Below are 13,517 nucleotides of genomic sequence, written 5' to 3'. Positions count from 1 at the left end.
ATTCGCCCCCCTGACTGCTGGGACCCACCAGCTACATCTTCGCAGGCAAGGAAGTGCCTGACAGTCAGGACCCACCTGGTCAAAGCGTACGTAGCGTTGTCATTCTGGTCGCGAACATGTACGTACATACTGGTCGATGTAGAGGCGCGCACGTGTCGTAGTAGAGGCGCGCACGTAGCATGTGCACGTACGTACAGCGGCCAGGGTGCAAGAAAGAAAATACGGCCACGTACGTACATACGGGCAGGGTCTCGAACGCCTACTCGCGCATACGTATGGCCATGGCTCGTGTACATGGCTGGGTCGGAACGGAGAAACTGCGCCGTCGTCGTGTTCATGGGGAGCCAACCGGCTGGGTCGGAACGGAATGCGTCGTCGTGTTCATCGGGAGGGCTTGGACGGAACAGCCGATGGAAACGAGGTCTGGCGTACCGCAGAACGGAGGAAACGGCCTTGTGTTCGACCGGCCACGTTCGAAACGGGATCCTGTTCATCGGGAGGGGTCTGGCGTACCGCAAAACGGAGGAAACGGACCTCCTACGGTCGAAACGGGGGTCCTGTTGATCGGGAGGGGTGTGGCGTACCGCAAAACGGAGGAAACAAACCTGTGTTGGAGCGCTACGGTCGAAACGGGGGTCCTGTTCATCGGGAGGGGTGTGGCGTACCGCAAAACGTGACTCCACAGGATACTGTTCATCTCCACCGTCGACCCCCTCCAGCCTCCACGAGCTACTGTTCATCCACCGTCGACCTTCTCCAGCCTCCACCTGCGACTGTTCATCCACGGGCTCCTGTTCATCCAGCCTCCTCCGCGCGCTACTCCACCGGCTACTGTTAAACCAGCCCTCTCCACGGGCTCCTGTTCAACCACCCCTCCACGGGCTACTGTTCATCTAGCCCTCCACCATCTATTGTTCATCCTGCCCTCCACGGGGTGGTCCTGTTCATCCTGCCCTCCACGGGGTGGTCCTGTTCATCCTGCCCTCCACGGGGTCCTGTTTATCCAGCCCCAACCGGCTCGATCGATCGGGTTCCTGTTCATCCAGCCCCAACCGGCTCGATCGATCGGGGTCCTGTTCATCCAGAGGCAACACCATGGGGTCCTGTTCATCCACCCCCACCGGGAACTGTTCATCCAACCCCCCCCAGCAACGCTCACTGTTCATCCAGAGGCAGCATCGATTGGCTTCAGTTAGAAGCACTAGCGAAGGAATCGCTCGATCGAGTTCAGTTAATAGCCATCGATCGATCGCTCGGGTTCAGTAACGCGTAGCCTGCAGTGCAATCGCTCGGGTTTAGTTAGAGCCCAACGCCTCGCTCGGGTTTAGTTAGAGCCCAACGCCTCGCACCCACGCGTCTGCGTGTATGAGAGAAATGCACATCGTGCCCCGACCACCCACCGTAACCGGGAACACCCTGATATTTTCCTCGCCCTCGCTTCTACCACGGTTTTTTCCGTCATGGACGGCCCAAAGAATGTCATGCAGCTGCGTCTCCGGCCCGCCCAGGACAAAAAGCCCATTTTCTGTCATGAATTTTTGTCATAGAAGTAGGACCCCACCACATCTATGATGATACCGTGTTTTGTCACAATTATTGTCATAGAAGTGTCATAAGTATGACGGGAAAAAAATTCGTTCGGCCCAAAATGTCACGGATGTGTCTTTTTTTTGTAGTGAAGATTGCTAGCTTTTGGATTCACCCAGTCTGAGGTACTTACTCAGATGACCCGGTAGTAACAATCACAGAGGTGCTCCCTTTACCACCTAGCCGAACAATCGGGAACGTAGGGGTAAGCACAGGAGCCAGGCAACCCAGCTTGGCCAAAATCTTAAGTCAAATTGATGCATATTTATGGCTTTATAACGATGATTGTGGAAGGAGGCCCTCGTATATTAAATACAAACGCCGATGATATGTTTATTTTGACTCCGTTGCGATCGTTTGTCATTTGAAAGTGGCCCATCGTCGGCTTCCACGCCCTTGTAGATGCTACACAGGGTGTTTTCGCAATAACAAAACAACCATTAGCCGACGTCTCGGCCCCGAAGGCGGTTGTGTTAGCGGAAACGAGGCAATCAGATATGCGGGCTTTATAACTTTCACTTAGTCATAGGAGCTTAAAGTTGGGAGGCCAGTTACTAGCCCCCGGTTAGTGTTCGGCGACAGTCGCGGTCAAGCCGTAAACACTTCGGCCAATGTTATGAACGGACCGTCATTTAACACGGGGTGACCTCTATCGATCTTTATAGTTTAATACAGTCATCGGATCGCTGACCAGTTTACGCTTATTGTGACAGTCAGTTTTCGGCTTTCTCCACTGAGGCGCTTAACCATGCTAGCTGGAAGCACAATCGCAGTGGTTCTCCCTGTGCGCACCTAGCCGAACAAAGCGGAACGTAGGCGGCAAGCACAGGAGCCGGGCAACCCAACTATTGAACAAAGACGCAATTCGAAACCGATGCATATATAGCAATATCCGAGAATGTTTTTGCCGAATCTCTAAAGGTGTCCGGCGTTGCACTAGATCGAGTGTTCAAATAGTTTGAAAGTGCCATAGGCTTTGAAAACCAAAAAACTTAAGTAAAAACTTGACGTCCGAACTAGATCGAGTGTTCGGCGCCAATCCGAAAATTGGTCTTAGAAAAGAAAATTGTGCTTCTGTCATGCTTTAACATGACACATCCTATCTCAATACTTCAAGCGGGTCAGCCTGCGGCTTCAACCTCCTAATCCGAAGGCGGAGTACTTCTCGTTAGGCCAGTTTAGTGAACTAAACTCTAGCGGCTTTGAGAGAGAAATTAGGCTCCTCGGCTATTGACCACACGCTCGTGTCGAAAAAAGAAGGGATAGAAAAAGACTTTGCAATGACTAAGAAGAAGAACACTTATTATAAAACAACTCATATAAATTTAAGAGCCCCCAAGTGATTTGGGAAAAGAATTTTATGTATAATGATTGTGTGTACCGAAGTACTTATATCATATCCGTCTTCACCCGAACTTTAAACGCGTCTTAACCGACCGTCGGCTTCTCCCTTTTCGGTCAAGGGCCGAAAAGTGTTATGTACTCCACCTGTCGAGAATATCAACGGTGTTTCCGATAACCGGGCAATCAGGCCATAAGGCTGTAACAGACAAAGCGTGCTCAGGGAACTTATGCTATATTATTGATGAAGTGTAAGAAGCATCTTCGAAGAAAATAGTACCCCCACTGATACCTTTCTTCGGTTGCTCATTGTTACTATGAGGGTTGTGCAATAGATTTTTTGTACTCATGAGTTCCGTTGTGTGCCGACCATGATTGAAAACAATAAGAGCGCTAGCTTTCGGCTTCACCCAGTCTAAGGTCCGAGCTCGGATGACCCGATCATGACAATCGCAGAGGTGTCCCCTTTACTCCCTAGCCGAACAATCGGGAACGTAGGGGTAAATACAGGAGTAAGGCAACCCAGTTTGCGGAACACTTAAGTCAACATGGTGCATATTGTGGCGTAATACACGAACAAGGAACGAAGCCATACAAGTATAATCATATGCAAGAGGAAAGGCTTCATAAAGGAAGCCCCTAGTTAATATGGGAAAGGAAGTGTTTTTAACAAACAACGCTTTTCACAAACAAATTTTAACATAAATATAACGCGCAGTCGAACCGGACGGAAATTAAAAAGCTTGAGCATGAAAGCAACTTAGCTGGTTAATCTGTTCGGTGTTGACGACGTGGTCCGAGCTTGCGTCGAGACGATATCCCAGCCTCCAAGCCCGAGGTGGCCGAGCGAAGAGCTCGACACTCCGAAGAGGTGAAGCTCCCAGCCTAGCCGAGGTGATGGAGTAGGTCGGCGGGTGACACTGGAATCACCGGCCGAGGATGTTGATGGAGCGACGACGCTGGGTTGCCAACACAGGGCAGCGCTCCAAAGCGACGACACAATTTGCTCGACGGAGCTGGGGCGACGACGCCGGCGCGCTGAGGCTACGAGTGCGGCCCGGTCTAAGTCAATTGCACTCGATGAGGTAAAGCTCTGTCAGCGTTGCCGAAATCCCCGAGGCAACCGGAAATGTCGGTATGGCCATTCGACCAACAAGCTGCTAGCCGAAGTTGGTTCACCTGTGCACATAAAATAGTGCCAGACAAAGGTAATAACAAGTAATAATAATAATATTTTGTAAACAAAATTCTTCTACTTAATTAATTTAAGTGAAGTAAATATGGCCTGGGCGTCGAGGTCGGCCCGGGGGCGCGATGGCGTTGTGGCACGGTGATGTCGACGAAGGTCGGCCTGCCTAGGTGACAGGGAGGAGCTGGCCGTACCGACGCTAGGTACAACGTTGGTAGAGTTTCTCTGCCAAAATAATGCAGTACACGCCAACAGAAAATATTTTGTGTATAATAGTGCTAAACGAATAATTTGGAAAAATAAAACCTGAACGCCAGCAGCGACGACTGTAGCAGACCGAAGCAAATGGACGACCTGATTCGTGCCGAACATGTTGCAAAGCCAGTCCTCAATATGCTTAGTAGCACTTTTATTTGTTGTGTGCTTGAGGTCATTACCTCCACGTCATTGCTATGGCAATACCAAGAAAAACATGTGTAGCTCCTATTACGTGGACACAAGCAGTCCTAGTAATACTAGGCGTACTTGCACTTGCACGTGGGAACTGCATAAAAGGAAGATGATTAGCGAAAAGCATAGATTGGCTTGTAATTAAATAATGAAGGAAAGAGAAACAATGATCGGATCTTCCTGTAACTGCGCTGAGCCGAACTATTGTCGGCATCAGATTCATGTTGTGTACTGTACTGCGTCATCTCCTCGGCTGGATCGCCGTTGGTCAGATTTGAGTCCGGATCCGATGTATCACCGAGCAGCGGACGCGAATATAGGCAGTACTGCAATCTATATACACACAACAGCACAAACCGAACAGAAAATAATGATACAAATAATTTGTATTATATGTAATTATTAGGAAGAATAACACCTCAGGATTTATCCGATGATGCCCAGACTGATAGCAGACGAGATGATCATAACGGTGTCGGATCGGCCGATCTCAACAAAAAAGGAAGTGCATCAACTAGTAATTTAGGTCAGACCAAATAATGCACGCCATGTAGTCTGTGCACCGACTAGTATTAAACTAGTAGTCTCTACTCCTAATGAACGACTTGATGAATAGTCTCAGCGGTTTAATTTTCCTGTTTTTTTTTCATCATTCTCCCACCTCCGGTTTTTTCCGTCATCCCCCAACCTCCGTTAACTCACAACCCTCAAAAACCACCCCACGCACGAACCACTCCCCTCCCTCTCCTCGCGCAAGCATCCTCTCCTCGTACCCTCGCACGCGCTAGGGTTCCTGCGCCGCCGCCACACGGGAGCTTGTCGACCAGCCCAGCGTCCTCCGGATCGCCGCCGCCCCTCTCCGGATCGCCGCCCTCACCGCCCCGGATCGCCACCTTCGCCGTCGGAATCGCTGCCAATGTCTCGTCGCCCCGGATCGTCGCCGTCCGGAACGCCGCCGTCGCCGGGGCATGGCGGTGGAGGTCGACGGCACCCGGAAGCGCGGGGCGGCGGCCTTCCTGGACGACCCCTTCGAGGTGCTGCAGGCGAAGCGGGGCCGGTGCTCACCGTCCGCCACCGCGGCCTCGGTCGCCGACCTCGGCATCAACATGGAGTTCGACCCCGTCGAGGCGGTCCAGTCCGTCTTCCCCAGCGCCGATCCGCAGGTACCCCCGCCGCCGCTCCGTGCCTCTTTCTTTCGCTTCTTGTTCTTTCGGTTGATTGGTAGATCGTGCGCAGCCGTGTAGTAGAGCCCGCCGATACAGTTCATCACAAGAACCAATCGAACTTGGTTACACCGCAAGAAAGATTGTGCCTTGAATCTTGAAACAAATTTTCTGTTGTCGATTCATATCCCCTTTCTTGAATTAGAATAGACTAAGAGTTCAGAGATTGATGGAATTGGAAATCAAAAGTTTGGAAGAATCATCCACCACGATTTCTCTCTTGCGTGTGCCAAGCGCTTCGTGTATAAACCGTTACAGGGAAGCAGGGTAGGAATCACCCATGAGGATTATTCCTCTGCTGATCAATTATCGTACACGCCTTTGACCCGACATGATCGCCTGCCCTCCCGCCACATTGAATTCTTCTCACATATGATGGCTAAATTTAGGATTCAGAAGTAAACTGTCTGAACTAAATAACTGAAAACAAATAGCTTGCACATCTGTTCTATCCTTGTGCACAGAAGTTCTGCCATGGTTTTCTGAAATCCTGGTATAGCTTTGGTTTATGCCACAACAGTGGACTTGAGAACCCCGATTTGTACCGTCTTGCTCTGTACATGTCTAATGGGTAATTTTGGGGAATTTCTAGCTTCTGCGGGGCTATCTCGAAGCGTCGGGAAATGTCTTGGATGCTGCCATCAGAAGCTTCAGGGATTATTTGGCATCGGATTCAGCAACGACCAATGCTGGTGCCTCCTCATCTGGAGGTATGGTTGACATGACTGAAAAATAACCCTGACTGCTTCTTTCTCTTGTTGCCTGATAGTTATAGTAATGTCTAGAGATGTATATTTTTTATAAACAGCACCATTCGTACAATTTGCATCTTGTCTAACTCTTGAATGATTGTTAATCGCAGTGGCATCTGATGTGCCGGTGATGAATACTCCAGCCAACAGGACTGAATGGGGCGGAGCTAATTGTCAAGGAGATGTCGTCCGCTTCAGATCCGAATGACGCCAGGAATCGAGTCTTCAGGATACTTGAAATGTTCGACAAATGTGCCGCAAACTGCAGTACTCCTGATGAGGCGCATAAAATGCGTGAGGTAACTAATGCATCTGCAGTTGCTTCATCCCTCCGTTCAAAAACATTACATATCATAATCGTCTGAGTTCAGACATTGACAGTGCCATAGTCAGAAAATCACAACATGAGGCACAAAGCTAATGATATCAAATTTGTGCCGCCATAAAGTATGTGTTATTAGATTAATAATTGATTAGTGCTTGAGCCTAGAAAATCAAAATACACTTTATATTTCTGGAAAGGGGGTAGTTGATACTGCCAAATGGCCGGTTACTTCTGAGATGTGTTTCTGGAAATTTTGATGTGCTCACCTGTCCGGGCGCCGCAACCCCATAGAATGAAGCTTGATGCATGTGCAGAATCGTTAATTATCTTATATTTGTGCAAATGATTATAGCAACTATTTTGAGCTGACCTCTTGCTGTTCTAGCAAAAAAAATTAGTATTTTGTTTTTCTCTACGAAAGATCAGGTAATCTGATATCGAGCTCCTTATTTTAAAGTAATTGAATTTTCGATTTGTAATGATTGTTCATGACTAATAGAAAATATATATTGTAAAATTCCAGGACCGAATGGATTTTTGGTCTATATTGCAAATATGTATAATGGATTATTGGTGAGCTCGGTATTGGTGGTCTACTCCCTTTCATCCCTGTATTTCTAAGAAAACCAAACTAATATTCATCCATGTATTTTTTTTAATTCAAGTTCTTTCATATGGGTTACGTAAAAAGCAAATGTTGCTTCTTTTTATTCAGATGCTTTGAGAACCAAGTCTACCTGGTTCTCTTCCTTTCATCCATGTATTTTAATGTGCAGTGTACAGTGTGTAGAATGAGCAAACTTGTGAATCTAGAGCACAAACTCATGATTGATCAAGGGAGTGGCACTGCCGGCTGGGTCAGAGTATAATCAACTGTACTTGGAGTTTTTTTTGTGATACGTGTAGCTTTCAGCTTGCGAGCCTTTCAAATATGCAAGTGTCCAATGCCATAGGCTACTATGGAAGTTGTGAATGCTATGTAGTTTCCGGTACTACTTGCATTCAGAAATGAACTATTTCAGGCTGACCATCTAAGTTTTACATTCCGTATGTATAGCGAGATCAAATTTATTTGTTCTAGGGACATTTCTGAACATGCGTATGGAATAAGATCATGAACACGTATATGGATTATGAATTTAGTATTTTTTTGAGAAGTGAATTTACTTTGATCTATTGATAAAAAAATATTTTTGTTGTCAGACGAAGGGCACGATGGATGGCGCCGGCGGGAAGGTGAGCAGCGGTGGAGATAAGCAAGGAAAGGAGTAGTGTGAGGCGGTTGGCGGTGTTGAAGAGGATGAGAGGGCCGCACACTCGGTGCCATGCTACTGTAGGGCCCGCTGCTCGAGGCAGTCCTAGGGATTTTTGGATCAATGACAGTAACGTTGGCGACCCAGGTATCTTCTTCCATCTCTGGATCCTGAATCTACAGCTCTCTAATCTGCAAATACACGCAGTAGCGATAGGTACAATTGCATGGTTGTGACTGCCGACCAGTACACGAGTGGGGCTGCCGTTCTCCTACCGGTAATCAGCTGCTCCAGTGCCACCGCATATATACTCCGATGAGTATCCTTGATATCTTCCCTCCACATTGCATCTAATGACACACTAACACATTGCATCTGATGACACACTTCCAACTGGAATATATCAATTACATACCACGGTCATAAGTGTCACACTTCCAACTTAGGACATGTCATGATGATGTGCTTTTTGGGTATCCTAGGACTTACAAAAACATGTCATCTGATCTGTTCCCCTTCGGTACATTAGAGGTTATAGGTCATTTGTTGAACGGTTATAATGACTTTTTCTTTGGGTAAGTCTATGCTAAAATATATGCAGATTTCCTCTCAAAACTATCTACCAGTCATATTGTGAAGGGAGGATCCAATCTATTACTTTGAATTTAAGCTATCACATTTATCATATAGTATTTAATATTGGTAGAAGATTAAATTATTGACATGACTTTAATTGAAATTTTTAGGTGAAATTTGAAACTTCCCTTGAGAGATGCTAAAGTACTATTTATTTGACCGGCTTGGTGTACATTGACCTTTACCGCCTGAATGTTATGAATTATATTCGTGGTGGATGATATGAATGTCGGGGAGGTGATGGAGAAGTATGACGAGGAACTTGTGAAGGCTGAGGGCATGGAGAAGAAGGGGAGAATCTAAGTGGAAGGCTGACATTGGCGAAGGAGAAGGCTAGATGAGTGTTGGCATTGGCAGACAACGGGTCATTGCAGATGGCATTCACTGAATTATTCAAGGAATTGAAGCTCCCAAAATGATCAAATAAATAAGATAGCAATGAGACATAGAATGTCGTGTTATTAATTATCTTTGTCCTCAAAAAGGATGTCGTGATAGTAGTCGTGCTTTGCATATAAGTTGCTTCAACAACTATATTCTTGAAATGATGTGCCATAGGTAGGTGGAAAAACTAAGAAATACAAGCATTACTCTGTGTGTGTGAGAGAGTGCTCTACACGCTGCCTTTATGGATTAAACCGGTGCTCTAATTAAATGATAAGTTGAGTGTACTTTTTTTTCTTTGACCGTTATATGACAAAATGAATGAACATGTGAGTGCTATCCAGTTTATCCATGAAGTGCCCTGACATATGCTATAAAGAGATCGTGTGAAAACAAAGCTGAAGTTGTTGCCCAGGATGAGAAGGAAAGTGGTCTTCCAGCAACACTAAACATGGTCATGTATTACACATACATATGATGATGTATGTAATGCGTCCGATCATTGTTGTTTTTTATGTCAAGTTTATTTGTCTTGCATTATGATGGTCCATGTAAAAATACTTGGATGAGTTGCCAACCCAGTAAGAAGTTTGCTTTAATTTTGTTGCTCCTGCTTGCTTTGTTGATGCATTTCATGGGGATGACTCGTGTACTCATTTTGTTTCTTACTGAAATGGAAAAGAAAACAACAAAGATTAGTATTTGTTTGCTTTAAGTCGTCAAATATTATTTCATTGTGATTTGTAATTCATTTTTTTATTAAATGCATGTTGAGCTAGCATTATCTTTGTTGCCTAGAAAATTTGCTATAGGCCGTAGCGAATAACATCTGAAGGCGGTTGTCGCCCTTTTCCCTTGCTGCTGGCGTTTTTGCTTGGTTTTATGGTTCTTAGAATGTCGTTAAACTACTCCCTCCGTCTGATAATATAGGATGTCTTTGCAAGCTAACATAGCTTGCAAAAACATCTTATATTGTGGGACGGAGGGGGTATGTTTTAGGCTAAGAAGAAGCGGCGCTGGCACTGAAGAACATCATTTTATCCTTAGAGATCTCAAATTTTTTGGAGAGTCTGATGCGTTACAAATTAATATTGTATATAAGGAGAATAGTAGGAGAACAGCAGTTGTGTATGTGTAAGTTTTACTGAGGTATTTTTTTTTCTTGCAAGATCCTAACCATTTATCCATTTGCTTCCTAGATTAGTTTACTGATTGTAAATTGCTTAATTTCCTTGCACATAATAAGAATATATGCTTGGATTTGTGAAACAACCATATTTGTGTGTACAATGGTGAAAGAGCTACATTGTTATATTGCTCTCTGGTTCAATTTCCTCTATTCCATTGGTGAAAGGAAACGTGAACACTACACTAAAACTCTTTAGGCTTGCCAAAATATAAGGATGATCATGTTGTCATGAGCAAAACTAGATGTACCCGGTAAGGATGGAGGCAAGATTACCTCTCCGACAAGGCCCCGGAACAGTCAGCGTCCCGGTTAAAGAGCACCGGCAATTTGGAGAGGGCCCCATCGCCTTTTGCGCGGGAAGGAGCAGACCTCAGCCGCGGTCAACAATTGTGGCCGCTTACAGAGCGAGGTGGGTATGATTGGCCAAATTAACTTAACTCGGCTATTTTTTGGTACTGTTCAAGAAGGTCGTTGATCTTCTTAGCTGACAATACCAATTAGACTAATTTATAGTAGTTTTATGAACATGGAGTTTGTTAATCACCTCTGTGTTTTTATTGAAGATTAAGAAGTGTATAATATATATGCAATGTTTTTTTTCCTGGACATTTAACAAAATATGAAATAAGCAAACATATAGTGGTCCAAGTTGACGAAGTAGAGTTGATGGCCCTTTGGTTTTTGATCAATGTATATATCTTTGTTATCATGTGGCAATGCATGGCAAACGTACATATCTTAAACAACAATTTATGACCTTTCATTTTCGTTCTTATGATATAATATAAAGTTCAGTGTTACTTTCATTCTATTTTATGGTAATGATGCATTGGATATATTTTAGTGTACACCCCATAGCCTCAACGTTTGCACCGTAGCTTCACACCACTGTCTCGCCGTGCTTACTGCAGCCCGACATCTCACCTTTTTCCTGTGCACAACTGAAGCTTCATTGGCCTACATGCACTTCCCTAGACAATCTAAACTGCATGCATCACTAAAAACAAACATGCAGAAACATTGAAATCAAAATTAAGTCCCAACTGCCCGCCCGCAAACGACGGCAACGGCGGCCATGCCGGGGTTGCGCCAGCTACGGCGGCTGGCATCCCCACAGCTAGGCTAGACAGCATGCGGCTGTGGCGGCGTCCATCATGCTCGCCCGCCTACCCGCAGGCTAGCACGCTCGCTCGCCGACGGCCAACACACAAGCCAGCACAAGGCTGCGGTGACCCGTCAGCGCGCCCACGGTTGCATGCGGCTTTGGCCAGCAGGTACATGTGGTGGTCGCACTAGTAGAAAAAGGGGCTTTTACCCCGGTTGGTAAGGGCCTTTTGTCCCGGTTTTCGAACCGGGACTAAAGGGTCGTTACTAAAGCCCTAACCCTTTAGTCCCGGTTCTTACACGAACCGGGACAGAAGGTCCTCCACGTGGCCGCTGCTGCCAGCCCAGACAGGGGGGGCCTTTGGTCCCGGTTGGTGACACCAACCGGGACCAATAGGCAGGGCCTTTTGTCCCGGTTGGTGTCACCAACCGGGACCAATAGGCATCCACGCGTCAGCATTTCAGGGGCTGGGATTTTTGTTTTTTTAAAGGGGGGTTGGGGGGTTAATTTAGGTGTTTCATATATTGTGTTAGCTAGCTAATTAATAGAGAGAAGTGTCCTCTCTTATCTTCGTGCTTGGTCGACGCTACGTACTATATACGTATGGAGAGGACTAGACATGCTAGCTAGTAAGCAAATGAAGGAAACAGAAGATCGTCATGAACATATGCATACAGAGAGAAGTGATATCGACCACCTCTCCTTCTCCGAGAGATTGGTCGAACAACAAGTTCTTGTATATCTATCTGACACTACCGGCTACATATATACAATAATTATCTCTTACAATATAATCTCCTTATTAAATTGTAAGAACGCAGGGTCCATATAGTATTCTCCGTTTTCAGCGATCACGTGGTCAAGGAAGAATGCCGCCAATTCCTCTTGAATTGCTCGCATACGATCTGGTGCTAGGAGTTCATCCTGCATCCGAAACATCTAATTTGAAGAAGGGGGTCAATACATATATATATATATATATATATATATATATATATATATATATATGAATAAATGAAACTCGACACAAATGATGGTAATAAAATAAAATTGTGAATATTATTGCTTACGCACTTCATATTGTTCGTCAGAGTAGCCCCGCTCACAGGTCGTGTGGCGGATAGACTCGCAAACGTAGTATCCACAGAAATCATTTCCTTGTTCCTGCCATAACCACTTTACAAGAAATAGAGGTCAATCTAACTGATAAGCAAGCATGCTAAATGGTATTGATGAAACTAGCGCTTGAATCACTAGGAGATGCGCGGAACATGCTACTATAGTACTTACTTTCGGGTGTTTAAATTGCAGCTTCTTCGGCAGTCCCGGAGCTTTTGTGGTGAATTTTCTCCAAACCCTGCCAGACAAAGAAAACAATTACTTGATATCAGGAAATGAACAAAGTTGCTGATATGGTGGATAATGATCGATTTAACTTACTTCTCGAGCATTTGAGTCATGTTCGCATAGTCCCGGGGATCTTTTCGTCTCGAGTCTAAGACGGTTACTACTCCCTGCTCAAGCTTAATCTCTAAGAGAATATAGTGGAAGCTGCGCATGCATGCATAAGTCATCAATTACATTACCATAACCTGGACTAATAAGGGAAACCGAATATGCACAAGACAGTAACACTCACTTGAAGTTGTAAGGAAAGAGTATTATATCTTTGTTTTGATTTAATACCAACGATTGTAGCAAGTTGGCCTCGGCTTCTTTGGCATGTTTTTCAACCGTATATGCATCTATGAGATTTGTGTTAATGAACCCAATATCACTGATTTGTCTTTTCTTCATTTCGGCGATCTTCAATCTGCATAATATAGTGAGGATAATTATAAATACATGCAATGAAAGAGCTGACCTATATAGAGAGACTTAATGACAGAAGTAGTACTACTTACAGACAGTAGCAAGTGATCGTTGTTTTATCGAGGGCCTTTTGATTGTAAAACTGGAAGAAATCCTCAAATGGAACATTCAGCAAATCAATTCCAACGAGGTCATGCTCCGGTTTAACTCTCAGCATCAAAGTATTCATCCCATCAGACTCTCTGCAGGTTTTCATGTACCAATCATGTAG

General features: G+C 45.3%; 1 long non-coding RNA gene and 1 pseudogene across 1 annotated transcript; both read left to right on the top strand.

Annotated features, from left to right (window-relative positions):
* The first annotated feature begins 5,270 nt into the window (after window positions 1-5,270).
* On the top strand, window positions 5,271-8,268 carry LOC123054649 (uncharacterized; annotated as a pseudogene).
* A 5-nt stretch (window positions 8,269-8,273) lies between these two features.
* LOC123054650 (uncharacterized) lies at window positions 8,274-9,417 on the top strand. The gene is made up of 2 exons (XR_006426282.1): window positions 8,274-8,539; window positions 8,867-9,417. It is a non-coding gene; the product is annotated as an uncharacterized lncRNA (long non-coding RNA).
* The last annotated feature ends 4,100 nt before the right edge of the window (window positions 9,418-13,517 follow it).

This window comes from Triticum aestivum, chromosome 2D, assembly GCF_018294505.1.
Source record: "Triticum aestivum cultivar Chinese Spring chromosome 2D, IWGSC CS RefSeq v2.1, whole genome shotgun sequence".
Lineage (NCBI taxonomy): Eukaryota > Viridiplantae > Streptophyta > Magnoliopsida > Poales > Poaceae > Triticum > Triticum aestivum.
The sequence above is the reverse complement of the archived record's forward strand: the minus strand, read 5'-3'. Positions and strand labels throughout refer to the sequence as shown.